Here is a 15,074-nt window from a genome sequence, read left to right as displayed (position 1 = left end):
CAGCCGGGCTAGTGTTGGACTGTTTTTGTGACGAAACTTACTTTCTAGTTGTACTCCTAAACCAAGCTGAACTATTTTTTTAAGGATTCTTGGAAAATGTGTTTCCCTCAATATGTAGGGAAGGAAGCAGTTACTACTGTTACTTTGAACCAGCCCGTGACTCTGTGAGAGATTCTAAAGCAGATAATACAGAGCAAGCCAGCGCGTGTAACCTGAATAACAATACGTAGACTGAGTGCTCAGGAACAGAAGTTAATATTAGATAAAGTAGGTATTTATAATTTGATAGAATTTGTTGTGTTTATCTGAAGTTGTGGGTTGCATTAATAGTACACATAGAGTGTGGAGCACCAGGCATTTATAATTAACCATTAACAATAGCCTTGAAAAAAATTTTTTTTGCCATTTTCAGGACATGAGAAAATAGACTCAAAGATTAAAATGTTAAACAAAAAAATGGACTTCCATAGTGAAGTGTATTTTTAAGTAAGGTTTCATTGAGCCTGAATGCTAGCCAAAAAGAAGACCAGTCTTGGGACATGGAGTCTAAATCACAAGAAGTATGGTTAGGTAGAAAAGACAGTATGTGTAGCATGTAGAGTTTTGCAAGCATTTTTGTACATCAAAAATTTACATTAGCTATAAGCAGAGGGGTGGGAGGAGGTGAAGTGAGGCCAGCTCTATGTCCACATAAAGACATGCCTGTTCCTGTACATTGGCTGTGGGCAGCATTCTGGAAAGCCCAGGTGTAAACAGCAAGCAGAGGCTCCTGGAGTTAAATGATGCCTGACTAAAATAATCTATGGAAATAGCCACCTGGATATTAATCCAAAACTCCAACAGGCAATAAAGGAACAGTTCTGTCTCGCTCTTCAGGGGCTGTGATTTTGAACATCTCAATTTCTCCTTGTCAAAACAATTATGGTCCTCACAAGCTAGTAGAACCTAGGTCAATGTATCTCCAAAGCGGATAGTAGGGCCTGTGTTGTGCTATCAATAGAATTTTTAGTTTTAAACTAGCTGTTATTCTCTAGTTAGTTAGTTTGACTTGAAGCCTAATGAGAAAATTGGAGTTAGAGATGAAGGTTTAAGGACCAAGGATGTCAAATTCTCTCAGTAGGAGATTGAGAGAATCTCTCTCTAAAAATCAATAAACACATATCCTCAAGTGAAGATTAAAAAAGAAAAAAGTTATGAATTCCTGGAAAATACTGTTATTTTTTATTCATAGTTCTAGAAACACTTGATGAGAGCTTGGTGAATGGATAAAAGAATGAAAGAATAATATCTTCTCACGATACTCTGGATGATTTTACTCAGGGTTTTGACTATAACACTGTTATGATGACTCTCAATCTCTCCCAGCACTCAGGTTTTCTTCCAGAATTCTGAACCCATTGGACATCTCTATTGAGATGTAACACATAAATTTCAAGATTCTAAAAGCAAATTGAAAAGTTGTCACATACCACATACTTGTTCTGTGTGCATTTTCTGTCTCCATGAAGGATCCCATCATCTACTCAGTTGTCCAAGTAAGAAATCAGCTTTATTTCTACATGTAAAATGATGCTTAGTGCACTAATAAAACCAATTTGAAGCAATGGGATAACCATTTTTACCTGTAGTTATTCTATACGAATTCCCAAACTAGAATGATCACCTTTTAACCTTGTGCTCTCACTCTGCAGGTCATACGTGATTTAACACCTTGATTTTAATACAGTGGATGCTACCAAATGAGAACTCAAGAAATATTTGTTATATGTTCTGGATGAATGAATAGCTTTTGCCAGTCCTCCCTTGGAGTGTAAGAGGTGTTTTCTATACATTTGGTTTAGGACTAGAATTCTGCTGACAAGGGACTAATCACTATAGCCATGAAGCTGTTCTGCTGTTCTGCCTGTAACCCCTCCCACCCCCAACATTTTTTATGAAGAATATCAAACATACAGAAAAATTTACAGTGAAGACATATATTTACTACCAAGATTCTACCATTAATATTTTATTGTGCTTGATTTATCACATATGTCCATCAGTACATACATACATACATGAATCTATCTTTTTAAAAATATATATTTATTGATTTCAGAAAGGAAGGGAGAGAGCTAGAAACATCAATGATGAGAATCATTGATTGGCTGCCTCCTGCACGACCCGTACTGGGGATTGAGCCCAAAAACCAGGCATGTGCTCTGATCGGAAATGAACCGTGACCCTCGTGACCTTCTGGTTCATAGGTCGATGCTCAACCACTGAGCCACACCGGCCAGGCTCTTTTTGTTATTGTTGTTGGATGCATTTTAAAGTGAATTTCCTACATGATTTTGAACATCTACCCCAATGTTTCTGCTTCTGTGTCTTATCCACTGATTTTGACTTATGATATTCATATTAGTCTAAAATCAATTCATGTCTATTTGCTTGCAGACCATCTTGTCTTTTTTGGGGGGGAGGAGAGGGATGTCTGCCTGACACCTTTTCACTAGCGTCTGATAAAGTCCCAGCAGTGTTTATATCTCTGGATTCAGTCATCCCCAAGGTCCAATCTACCTCTCCCATTCCGTGACTTGATTATGTGAACTGGTAACTTTCCATATTTCATTTAAGGTAATTCAAGTTGTATTTTTGTCACTTGTGATCAGAATCCTAAGTACAGTTGACCCTTGAACAACAGGGTTTGAAGTGGTGGGTTCTCTTATATGCAGATTTGTGGGTGTTGTTTTATTTTGTTATTGTTAATCCTCACCTGAGGATATTTTCCACTGATTTTTAGAGAGAGACAGAGAGAAAGAAACATGGATGTGAGAGAGACACATTGATTGGTTGTCTCCCACATGAGCCCTGACCAGGGTTGGGATCTAGCCTGCAACCGAGGTACATGCCCTGGACTGGAATTGAACCTGGAAACTGTCAGTCCATGGGCCGATGTTCTATCCACTGAGCCAAACCGGCTAGGACTGTGGGTGTCTCCCCCCCCCCCCCCCCCAGTAAATATCTGTATTGTTTCTGATCTGTGGGTAGGAGTCTGCAAATGTGGAGGACCAACTGTATGCATAGATCTTCACTATTTTATATTGGGTATTTGAGCATCCATAGATTTTGGTATTTGTGAGGGATCCTGGAACAAATTCCCCTTGGATACCAAGGGTACTTAAGTTTTGAGGGAGTCAGAAGTTATACATGGATTTTCAACTGCATGACGGGGATCAATGTCCTTAACCCCTGTGTTGTTCAAGGGTCAATACAGAGAAATGAGGGAGAGGAGCTGAATCTATCTTAATTAACCTCAATTTTTTTACTGCCACCCACCCCGGTTCCCCATTCACCATCGGGCGATTGGAGCCTGATGGCTGGGGGAAGGGACCGAGAGGTCGGCCATTCCTGCCCACTCACTGGCTCTGCCCCCACCGCGGGTTGCCTCATAGTGACTGGTCAAGCGGGCATTCTGGTCATTCTGCCATTAGGGTCAATTTGCATATTACCCTTTTATTATATAGGATAGTATAAAGGATAGAGACCTGGTGCATGGGTCAGGGCTGGCCAGCCTGCCCTGATGGGGGCCCCAGATTGGGGTGGGGTCCCTGCTGTGGGGCGAGGTCAGCTGGGCAAGGGGCTGTGGGTGTTCTGGTCTCTGGTCATTCTGGTCATTCTGCTGTTTTAGTTGCTGGGCTTTTATTATATAGGATTGCCTCCCCAAGGAATGTTTTAAGACTTTTTCTAATGCCCTCTAAAGTGTTAATACCCCCGATATTCTGTATATTTGTTTTTATACTATGTGCATATTTCTGTTTATATATAAAAAGAGTAAGATTTTTTCGTTTCCCCTGTTTTCATCCCTGTGCGTCATTTTTCATCTGACATACTGCACTTTCCAGTGTAATGATGGAGAGAATCTCTTTGGTAGCGATTTCAGAAGAGCAGGAACTTCCTTTTTCAAAAGCCTTTGGTGCCCTGGCTGGTTTGGCTCAGTGGCTGGAGTGTAGGCCCAGGGACTGAAGGGTCTCGGGCTTGATACCCAGTCAAGGGCATATATGACCCCAGCCCTAGTTAGTCTTCTGGGTGTGAGCAGGAGGCAACCAATCTATGTGTCTCTCACATTGATGTTTATCTCTCTCCTCCTCCCTGTCTTCCACTCTCTAGAAAGCAATGGAAATAAAAAAAGAAAAAGCCCTTGGCAACTTTACTCTTGAGTGAGGAATGGAGGCCAGGAGGTTTGAGGTTGCAAATATCTTAGCTTAGATCCAGAACTTAAGGAAGCATGGGCTTTGAGAAGGAGCAGCTGCTAACCAGAGGAAAATCTGAAGACTCTCGGGAGGTGCAAAGCAGGGAAAGGTATGCAACCAACAAATGTTCATACTATCTAATGAAAGGGAAATATGCAAATTAACTGTCACACCATCTCAAAGAAGGCAGCACCCATAGCCACAAGATGGCAGCGCCCAGTCCTCTCAGCCCCACTAGAGTCCCCCAGTCCCAGAGGGGCGGCCACTGAGAGCGGGCAGCATGAGCAGCCTGGTGGAATGCTTGCTTCGTTCCGTGCCCGGCCGCGGATGGGCCTCTGGGTTATGGAGATCCTCTGGGCAGTGGGGGCGGAGCGGCCAGGCCCTGCAGAGAGCTACTGGTGCACGGATTCGTGCACAGGGCTACTAGTTATTCATAAGTCTGTTTAGACTGAGCTCTGTACCTAGAAAGTGATACTTTTAACTCCTTGTCACAGAACCAAACTAGTCCAACTTGATCAAATATTCTTTTCTGGAAGTTCAGTAGTAGTTTTCAGCTGTACTGTATTCAAAACTGCAATACACAGAAAATAGCTTTGGCATTTCAATGACACGGCTGGAAAGCAGCTCCCCAAATGTATGCATTTCTTTAATATTTAAGTTTACCTCACATCTTCATCCTAGGTTTTTCACAGAACCATGGAGTTGCTAGAAGGGTTTGTGTGGCCGGTAAGAGTATGTCTGTGAAGGTAGAGTATTCTGGTAGATGCAGTTTCAAGGCAGCCTTTGTTCTGACATTACAGATAGCTGACCTTTCTCTTTGTAGCTAACGTGAGCCCCCCTCCATCCAAGCTAGCTGCAAGGCAATTGCATTCGTGGTGCCCCTGTGTCCTGCAGATAAAGTATCATTGTCTTTGAAATACATGGCATGAAAAATTCAACTGGTTTCAAAATCCATTTATTTATATTATCACAAGAATTTGACCATTACATTTGCCATTTAAAGAAAAGAAAGAATTACTAGTCTTTAACATAATTTCAACCTTTGTAAACTTTAAAATTATTATAAAAATATTTATACTTTTTTTCATTTACTTGTGTGAACAGTTTTCTTTGATGATGACAATCAAGAATTCAAAGAACTCATTCTTAAAATGTCTTGCTATTGATAGTAGCCATTTCAAGTATACATTTTTATATTAAAAGTTATGAAGAAAAGGTTATTAAAATTTCTACCAAAATTTGAAAAATATATTTGCTATTTATACAAATTCGGTGTTTAACATTGTCTCTAATACTGTGTATTTATTTTTTAAAATTACATGGTGTGAGAAAGCAATGGTATTTTTATTTATTTTTAATCTTTATTGTTGAGATTATTACAGATGTCCCTCTTTTTTCTCCCCCATTGCCCCCCTCCATCCGGGTCCCACCCCACGCCAGGCCTTTGCCACCCTATTGTCTGTGTCCATAGGTAATGCATATATGCATATAAGATCTTTGTTTAATCTCTTCTCATCCTCCCAACCCCCTTCCCTCTGAGACTTGTCAGTCCATTCTATTTCCATGCCTCTGTTTCTATTTTATTCACCAGTTTATTCTGTTATTTAGATTTTTTATTTGTTTATTTTGATTTTTTTAGATTTAATTGTTGATAGGTATGTATTTGTTGCCATTTTATTGTTCATATTTTTTATCTTTTTCTTCTTCCTCTTCTTAAAGAATACCCTTCAACATTTCATATAATACTGGTGATGAAATACTTTAGCCTTTTCTTGTCTGTGAAGCTCTTTATCTGACCTTTAATTCTAAATGATAGCTTTGCTGGGTAGAGTAATCTTTGTTGTAGGTCCTTGCTGTTCATCATTTTGAATATTTTTTGCCATTCCCTCCTGGCCTGCATAGTTTCTCTTGAGAAATCAGCTGACAGTCATATGGGCATTTCCTTGTAGGTAACTAACTGCTTTTCTCTTGCGGCTTTTAAGATTCTCTCTTTGTCTTTAGACCTTGGTGTTTTAATTATGATGTGTCTTGGTGTGATCCTCTTTGGGTTCCTCTTGTTTGGGACTCTGTGCTTCCTGGAATTATAAGTCTATTTCTTTCACCAGGTTGGGGAAGTTTTTTGTCATTATTTCTTCAAATAGGTTTTCAATATCTTGCTCTTTCTCTTCTTCTTCACCTCCATGATGTGAATGTTAGTATGCTTGAAATTGTCCCAGAGGCTCCTTACACTATCTTCATATTTTTGGATTCTTTTTACTTTTTGCTCTTCTGGTTGGGTGTTTTTTGCTTCCTCATATTTCAAATTGTTGATTTGATTCTCAGAATCCTCTTCTCTACTGTTGAATCCCTGTATATTATTCTTTTTTAAAAAATATATTTTATTGATTTTTACAGAGAGGAAGGGAGAGGGATAGAGAGTTAGAAACGTGGATGAGAGAGAAACATTGATCAACTGTCTCCTGCACACCCCCTACTGGGGATGTGCCTGCAACCAAGGTACATGCACTTGACCGGAATCAAACCTGGGATCCTTTAGTCTGCAGGCCGATGCTCTATCCACTGAGCCAAGCTGGTTAGGGCTGTATATTATTCTTTATTTCAATCTGTGTATGCTTAATTTCTGACTGGTCCTTTTCCATTTTTTTGGAGGTTTCTAGAAGATTTGTGAGTAACCTTACCACCATGGTTTTGAACTCTATATCCAGTGGTTTGCTTTCTTCCACTTCTTTCATTTGTGACATGTTTATTTGTCTCTTCATTTTGGCTGCTTCCCTGTGTTTGTTTCTATGTATTCTGTAGAGATACTATGTCTCCTTGAGTTGGTAGAGTGGCCTTGTGTAGTAGGTGTTCTATAGGGCCCAGTGGCTCAGCGTCTCCAGTCACCTGAGCTGGAGGCTCTAGGTGCACCCCGTTGTGGGCTGTAAGCACAGTCTTGTTGTAGTTGAGACTTGATTGCTGTTGGTGTCACTAGGAGGAATTGACCTCCAGGCCAATTGGCTGTAAGGACCAACTGTGAGTACAGTGGGAGAGCTCCTATGCAGGAGCCACTCCTATGGAGCAGGACTTGCTTCAGTGGGGCTTTGGTGCTTATTAAATCTGCCCCTTGAGTGTGTCCCTTACGGATGTGAAGAGCTGTAATCTGGTATGGTCTGACTCTGACCACTGGGTACACTGGCTCTTGAGTCTCCAGGGAGGTGCAAAGTCAGCCACTGTCTAGGGCCACCCAGCAGGAGCTACAGAGAGATGTGCAGAATCCTCCTCTTTGTACTGGGTTTGAAAGTGCCCAGATGAGGCCCATCTGTGAGGCAAGGCAGGCTGGTGCTGGTGCCGGTGCCAGGTCTTGGGCCTTTTATTGATAGATCTGGGCTCCCTGAACCAGCTGCAGCTTGTTTGACAGGTTTTTAGCCTGAGAAAGGACAGGCCATTCATATGCAAAAGCTGCTGCACACAGCTTGGGTGGGGTTGTAAATTGGGTGGGGTGAGATCTTAGGGAATCACAAGGGCAGAGCAAACAGAAATGGCTACCAGTCAGCTCTGCACCCGGGAGGTCCCAGCAGGGGAACAATGATCCCTGAAAGCACCTCATTCTAGGAGAAAGCCACCCCCAAGCTCCTGCCAGACAGTCCAGTTTCTCCTCATGTGTGTCTGGGTCCCCCAGAGCCTCACCCGCCACTGGAGCTCAGAGGAAGCAGGAACTTGTAAGTTCAGTTTGTGGTGCCAGCCTTTTAAGGGGAGCAATTGGGTCTCTAGCAGCCTGTGTGTCACTCAGTCCACCTGCACTTGTTTTTACAGCTGGTAGTTCTTACTGCCAGTAGGGACTTCTTTTCCCAGGTCTAGGACCCTGGGATGGGCGTCTGGTGTGGGCCTGGGACCCCTTGCTCTTCTGGTTGGCCTCCACAGAGGTGATTTCCCTCCTGATTAAGCGGCACACGTGGGTGCCAGACCAGCCCGTTCCGCACCTCTGCACCTCCCATCAGTCTCAATGTGCTTGCTTCTTTACTTTTCTAGTTGTAGGACTTCCATTCAGCCAGCTTTCCAGAGGTTCTGGGTGATGGTTGTTCTGTATTTTAGTTGTAATTTTGATGTGGTTGTGGGAGGCAGTGAGTACAATGTTTGTCCACACCGCCATCTTGGTTCTCCTCTCTATCATGGATATATTTCTTAAGTATTTGAGAGTTTTGAAATTGTTTTGTTCTCCTAGGCAATTTAAATCTCTCCATTCTTAAAATTACTAATTTTTAAGATAGTTCTCTTTTAAGATTTTGCAAGGGTAAAGTTTAGCCTCGTATTTCTAAAAACTCACTACTGTTTAATCCATTTGCTCATTGAAGTTTAATAATAAGAAGTTATTGTGGTGCTAATGATTGCTTTCAGAAATAACTGATATTTTAACTAAAATAAACGTAAAATCAGACAGAATAGAGATTTTTATTTTCTGAGTTTCTGAGGCAGGCTTAAACATCATGATGTCCTCAGCATCAGTGTTTTTTTTAAAAATATATTTTTATTGATTTCAGAGATGAGGGGAGAGGAAGAGAGAGATAGAAACATCAGTGATGAGAGGGAATCATTGATTGGCTGCCTCCTGCACGTAGGAACGAGCCTGCAACCCAGGCATGTGCCCTTGACTGGAATCGAACCCGGGACCCTTCGGTCTGCAGACCAACACTCTATCCACTGAGCCAAACTGGCTAGGGCCGTGGTTGGCAAACTGCGTTTCACAAGCCACATGCGGCTCTTTGGTCCCTTGAGTGTGGCTCTTCCACAAAATACCACAGCCTGGGCGAGTCTATTTTGAAGAAGTGGCATTAGAATAAGTTTAAGTTTAAAAAAATTTGGCTCTCAAAAGAAATTTCAATCGTTTTACTGTTGATATTTGGCTCTGTTGACTAGTGAGTTTGCCGACCACTGGGCAAGGGCAGTATTTATTTATTTATTCATTTATTCATTTATTTATTTATTTATTTACTTTTAAAATGTATTTTATTGATTTTTTTACAGAGAGGAAGGGAGAGGGATAGAGAGTTAGAAACATCGATGAGAGAGAAACATTGATCAGCTGCCTCCTGCACACCCCCTACTGGGGATGAGCCCGCAACCAAGGTACATGCCCTTGACTGGAATCGAACCCGGGGCCCTTCAGTCCACAGGCCAACGCTCTATCCATTGAGCCAAACCAGTCAGGGCTAGGGCAGTTTTTAAAAGTAGAAACTTAATCAGTTAATAACATACTTCAGGAATAAAAATAATCTTGATAGAAACAATGTTCTTCACTACAAAAGCACATTCATTAAATGTTTTATTTCAGAGACTAATGTGTCAAATCAATGTTCTTGATGGTCTTTCTCTGAAGAAATTCCAGAAGCAATTTGGCTTCATTTATAGGAATAAATAAGGGTGCTTCATTTCACACAGCCTCAGGGAATCACAAATTAAAACTTTCCACTAAAATGGATGCCATCTACTATTCATTATTTCAATAAACAAACCACTTCACTCTGCTGAAGTTGCAATCAGGGTAAGGGATATATAGTGCTTGAAATCTGCAAGGCTGAGAGGGCCTAGTTTGCATTCTTTTTCATTAGCGGCCCATTTCACATCTTCCTCTGAGCTCCCCAGCACCCCACAGAGCTGCTCTCAGTGGTATAAAGCTCCATTAAGTAAATAGAGGCTCCATATTTAGAAACCGTCTCTGGGTATTCAGAGTGTTCAGAGAGGAAAATTGGTACTATCCAGATTAAGGTGTTAATGAAAAGTTCAGTTAAATTTCTGTTGGGATGCTAATTAATCTTTTAAAAACTGTTAATCGATTCAATGATGTAACTCACTTAAACTTTAACACATGGTACAGGAAAAGTAACAGGGCCTTTCAGTTATGCCCAGGGGAATTCAGAACATTAAGGGAAATAGTCTAAACAGGAAATCTTCAAAGGGGGTTTTAGTTTAATCTTCAATATTCACATGTTCTATCTAAGTTTGGGAAATCAGTATTTAGTGCTGAGATATTTGAAGAAATATTAGAAGTGTTATAAGACACTCAGGCAATGAATTATGACAACTGTTCTTAAGGGAATATCATACCTGAAGTGCAGATGACAATATTAGCATGGATTATTAAACCCACACTAGTAGTTTTAGCTTGCATTGTTAAAAACAAGGAAATAATCTGATAATTTAAAAATATATTTTTATTGATTTAGAGGAAGAGAGGAAAGGAGAGGGAGAGAGAGAGAGACATCAGTGTGAGAGCTCAACATCCTTTGGCCACCTCCTGCACGACCCCCACTGGGGATCAAGCCCGAAACCCTGGTCACGTGCCCTGACCTGGAACCCAACCAGCAACCTTTTGGTGCACAGGATGCAGCCCAACCAACAGCCATGCTGGCCAGGGCTAATATGATAAATTTTTAACATTCGAAGCCTAACTGTGAGGTCAGTATTGAGCTAAGTGGGTTGTGCTATGTGAATTATACTATATTCCTATCAAAATTAAAATATTTTGTGGCCATGGCCAGTGTTGCTCAGTGGTCAGACCATTGGCCTGTGCACCAAAGGGTCATGGGTTCAATTCTGAATCAAGGGCAGGTTCCAGGGTTGCAGGTTCATTCCCCACCTCTGGTTGGGGCTTGTGTGGGAGGCAACCAATCGATGTCTCTCTCTCTTTCTCCTCCTTTCTTCCTTCCTTCCTTCCACTCTCTTTCTCTGAAAAGCAATGGAAAAAAAAATATCCTCAGGTGTGGATTAACAAAAATAAATAAATTATTTTGTTTGTGTTATTTATAGGGATATGAATCATATCAATATTGTTAACTATTTTTTTAAAATATATATTTTGTTGATTTTTTACAGAGAGGAAGGGAGAGGGATAGAGAGTTAGAAACATCGATGAGAGAGAAACATCGATCAGCTGCCTCCTGCACATTCCCTACTGGGAAAGTGTCCGCAAACAAGGTACATGCCCTTGACCGGAATCGAACCTGGGACCCTTAAGTCTGTAGGCCGACGCTCTATCCACTGGGCCAAACCGGTTAGGGCAATATTGTTAACTATTAACATGTCAGTCTATCTCTAAAGCTTAATGTATCAGAAATGGTATGTGAAAATATATAGTACAGTGCCTGGAAAATATGTGGTGCTCCAAAATGTTAATATGAATGAATTCTATATAGAAGAACAGAAATAGATAACATGATGAAACAAGTTAGCCTCAGCCTACAGATAAGTTAGTGAGTATTACTCCTTGAGATTCTGATACAGTAGGTCTAAGATGTGACTGGGGCAGCCTTACTTTCTATTTCATAGCCCAGTCAGAATTCAGAACCATCAATGTCATACTATATACGCACTGGCATATATTTAATAAATAATTTTAATTCATTCTGAAGAACTAACATTTATTGGTATCACTTTAATATTGTTTAATAGATTTATTTATTTTTTAATCCTCATCAGAGGATGTTTTTCCATTGATGTTTAGAGTGAGTGGAAGGGAGGGAGGAGGGAGAGAGAGAGAGAAACATTGATTTGAGAGAGACACATCATTTGGTTGCCTCCTGCACCATGCACATTGAGTTGAGCCTGCAACTGAGGTATGTGCCCTTCACTGAGAATTGAATCTAGACCCTTTGGTGTAGGGGCTGGCACTCTAACCACTGAACAAACAGGGAGGAGGGCCCATTTTCCTATTGTTTAAAAAAAGGAAATTGATGTTAGTGATTTTGTTCTGATTTGTAATATATTTCTTTTGACTGAAGTTGAAAACTGTTTACAGTAGGGTCCATGGGACAATTCACCTTGCTGAGAACAACTTGATTTTGGCTGTAATCTTTGGTTTTATAAATTCAGTAACTCCATTTTATTGGTTTACTCAAAGTAATGAGTGCATTAAATGTGATGTTATGCTGCATGGCATTAAGGAGATACTGATAATTTGGGGAGGATAAAAATATTAAGTATTATCATTCAGTTTATGTTAGGGTTTTAAATCTCTAAATTTCTTTAGAGATTTATTCTAGTAAATACTTCTGGTTTTCTTGATAAATGGCAATTGCTTAAGGTATATCATTATCCTGGTCTACACTGGATGCAATTCATAGCCTAAAGGGAAATTTTATTCTGAGATCAAATTAAGCAATCCTTGATCAACCTAAATATTTTTTACACCTCATACATCCAGATAATTTAAAACTTAATTAATTGGTATAAGCCATCTTCATTAAAAGAAAAACAATAACATTCGAATTGACACATGGTACTTATTAAATTAACAAAAATGAAGTCATCTTTGGTTTCAGTTTCTTATAATATTGCTTACCTTAACTTTCCTGCTCAGAATTGATTTCTGCTTTTTTCTAAAGGGCTCATTATCAACTTTAATAACTCTCAAATCGATTCCCTTTGAAAAACAAAGAATACATTATTTCCTGTGCCTTTAGCTCAATTTGTAAAGAAAAATAGGTATCAGAAATGATAATTCACCTCCACTGAAGCATACTGAACAGGCATACAGACGATTTCTGAAAGTAACAAAATTTAACTGGAGGTTTATAATAAGAAATAAAATCTATGTTAAAAATTTAGGAGGAAAACCAAGATGGCGGCATAGGTAAACACCTAAACTGCTGCCTCGCACAACAATTTCAAAAGTACAACTAAAAGACAAAACGTCTATCACCCAGAACCACAGGAAAGCTGGCTGAGTGGAAGTTCTACAACTAGAAGGAAAGAGAAAAGAGCATTGAGACGTGCACAAGTGCTGAAGAGCTGAGGTACGGAGGCGCGTGAATCGGGCTGGCGGCAGGCGACTGGGTGCGCTGCTTTTTTCAACCCAAAGGGAGACAAGCTCCCTATTACTCTGAACTCCAGTTTCTGGGGAGATGCTGGGGAACCCAAACTCTTACGGGGAGAAGCTGGACTGTCTGCCATCGGGTCAGAAAGTGAGGGTGACTTTCTTGCAGAGGTGTGCGCAGCAATCATTGTTTACTGCGCTGGGGCGCCGGACACGGGGACTTGGAAACGAGGAGACGGCTGACTGGCAGCCATCGCTGTTTGCGACGCCCTAGCCTAGTGACTCCCTGAGACCCCGCCCCGCACAATCTACAAACCCACCCAAGCTCCACGCAGTGGCTTTTGCATATAAGTGGCCTACCCTATTGCAGCTTAACCTAACAAACTGCAGCTCTGGTCAGACATCTCCAAAACCTCGAAACCCCAAGCAAAGAGGAGAAAACTGTTGTTCTCACTGTAGCTCCTGCTGGGTGGCCTCAGACAGTAGCTGACCTGCACCCCATTGAAGATCCAGAAGCCAGTGTGAGACGACACCAGATTTCTTCTCACATCCATAAGTGACACATTCAAGAGGCAGACTCAGTGAGCACCAAAGCCCCACTGAAACAAGTCCTGCCCCATAAACGTGTCTCCAGCACAGCAGTTCTTCCATTATAAACACAGCAGGTCCTCACAGCCAATTGGCCTGTAGGTCAATTCCTCCCAGTGACACCAACAACAATCAAGACTTAACTACAACAAGGCTGTACACACAGTCCACAAAGGGGTGCACCAAGAGTGTCCACCTCAGGTAACTGGGGAGGCTGAGCCACTGGGCCCTATAGGACACCTAGCACACAAAGCCACCCTACCAACTCAGGGAAGCAGCAAAAATGTGGAGACAAAGAAACAGATCACAAACGAAAGAAATGGTGGAAAACAAATGACTGGATATAGAGTTCAAAACCATGGTTATAAGGTTTTTCAAAAATTTCCTAGAAAAGGCTGATAAATTTAACGAGACCCTCAAGGATGTGAAAAAGGACCAACTAGAAATTAAACATAAACTGACTGAAATAAAAAATATACAGAGACCCAACAGCAGACTAGAGGAACGCAAGAATCAAGTCAAAGATTTGAAATACAAAGAAGCAAAAAACACTCAATCGGGAAAGCAAAAAGAAAAAAAGAATCCAAAAATTTGAAGATAGTGTAAGAAGCCTCCTGGACAACTTCAAGCGTACCAACATCAGAGTTATGGGGGTGCCAGAAGAAGAGAGAGAGCAAGATACTGAAAACCTATTTGAAGAAATAATGACAGAAAACTTCCCCCACCTGATGAAAGAAATAGACTTACAAGTCCAGGAAGCGCACAGAACCCCAAACAAAAGGAATCCAAAGAGGACCACACCAAGACACATCATAATTAAAATGCCAAGAGCAAAAGACAAAGAGAGAATATTAAAAGCAGCAAGAGAAAAACAGTTCATTACCTACAAGGGAGCACCCATACGATTGTCAGCTGATTTCTCAACAGAAACTATGCAGGCCAGATGGGAGTGGCAAGAAATATTCAAAGTGATGATTAGCAAGAACCTACAACCAAGATTGCTCTACCCAGCAAAGTTATTCAGAATGGAAGGTCAGATAAAGAGCTTCACAGACAAGAAAAAGCTAAAGGAGTTCATCACCACCAAACCAGTATTATATGAAATGCTGAAAGGTATTCTTTAAGAAGAGAAAGAAGAAGAAAAAAGTAAAGATAAAAATTATGAACAACAAATACATATCTATCAACAAGTGAATCTAAAAATCAAGTGAATTAAAAATCTGAGGAACAGAATAAACTGGTGAATATAATAGAATCAGGGGCATAGAAAGGGAGTGGACTGATATTTCTCAGGGAGAAAGGGTTGTGTGGGGTGCGGGAAGAGACTGGACAAAAATCATACACCTATGGATGAGGACAGTGGAGGGGAGGTAAGGGCAGAGGGTGGGGTGGGCACCAGGTGGAGGGGAGCTATGGGGGGAAAAAGGAGAAACAATTGTAATAATCTGAACAATAAAGTTTTATTA

This window comes from Cnephaeus nilssonii (assembly GCF_951640355.1).
Source record: "Cnephaeus nilssonii genome assembly, chromosome: 9".
NCBI classification, from domain to species: domain Eukaryota; kingdom Metazoa; phylum Chordata; class Mammalia; order Chiroptera; family Vespertilionidae; genus Cnephaeus; species Cnephaeus nilssonii.
Note: the sequence above shows the minus strand (reverse complement) of the source record.